Source organism: Echinops telfairi, unplaced genomic scaffold (genome assembly GCF_000313985.2).
Source record: "Echinops telfairi isolate 266 unplaced genomic scaffold, ASM31398v2 ScPeMD7_4225;HRSCAF=4972, whole genome shotgun sequence".
NCBI lineage: Eukaryota > Metazoa > Chordata > Mammalia > Afrosoricida > Tenrecidae > Echinops > Echinops telfairi.
The window spans coordinates 2040776-2041927 of NW_022108124.1; positions in this window are offsets into that span (position 1 = coordinate 2040776).

Sequence of the window (1152 nt, forward strand, 5' to 3'; positions counted from 1 at the left end):
TATTAATGAACATCTAAATTATTTCAAGCATTTCCCCTTAAAACAATAGCATGAATAACTTCACGTACGCCATTTATAGCCGTGTGTGTTATTAGAATAAATTCCTAGATGTGTTACTGCTACATTTCTAATTTTGATAGATACTTTTCATCTTGCCTAAAGGATAGATTTCAATAATAAAAATTATTAGGTTGAACAAAATATTTTACAAGTTCACCTTTTTGTATTCTGTAGTCATATCCTAAAACATTGAGTCCTACAATACTTAGAATTAATAATTGGCCATATCAGTAGAGTAATTTTAAAAGTGTTGAGTGTTCTATCTGTCAAGTATCCAGAAGTCACCATCCTGATGTTATTAGGATAATTTCTCAAAAACTTTCAATGTTATTCCTATTCAATTTTTGGAGGGGAGAGGGGGTACTTACAATAATTAGTTGCTAGTATTCATATCTTGGTAAATGTTAAAATGCCTCCCCAATACTTTCCTTTTTTCTTAGGTACACTCCTTTCTTATCTACTGAAAGACTGACTGGAAAAATCATGGCATTTTCACTGTTATAACTGGTGGGACATTCAAGTTACATAGTATGTTGATATTATTATGGAGAGAGAGAGAAGAGGAGAAGAGAGGAGAGGAGTGGAGAGGAGAAGAGAGACTTAATGCTTCACAATTTTTTTAACATGCCCTAAAAGATTTTAGTTTTAATGGAGACTGCCCAGCCACTGTTGGGTGAACTTGTTCCGACTAATGGAATGAATTTTGTCTGGGAAGATGACTATCTCTCTGGGTGTGGGGGTGGGGCAAGAGTAATGTGCTTTGTAAGCACATGCTGAGCCCCCACCAAAAGGCACTGAATAAGATGTAAGAGTGGGAGAATTATAACACCCCAACCCCCCTCTGCCATCAAGTTGATTCCAACTCACAGCAACCCCCAATATAGTGTTTCCAAGACTGTAAATTTCCATAGGAGCAGAGAGCCTCAACTTTTCCCCTCACAGTGGCTGGTGGGTTTGCGCTACTGAAATTGTGGTTATATTGGACCAACACATAACCAATTATGTCATCCTCTGTATAAGAAATAGAGGAATAGATGTAAGAATGATAAGAATATACAAAAGCAAACAACTAAATACCCTTGTCATATTAGT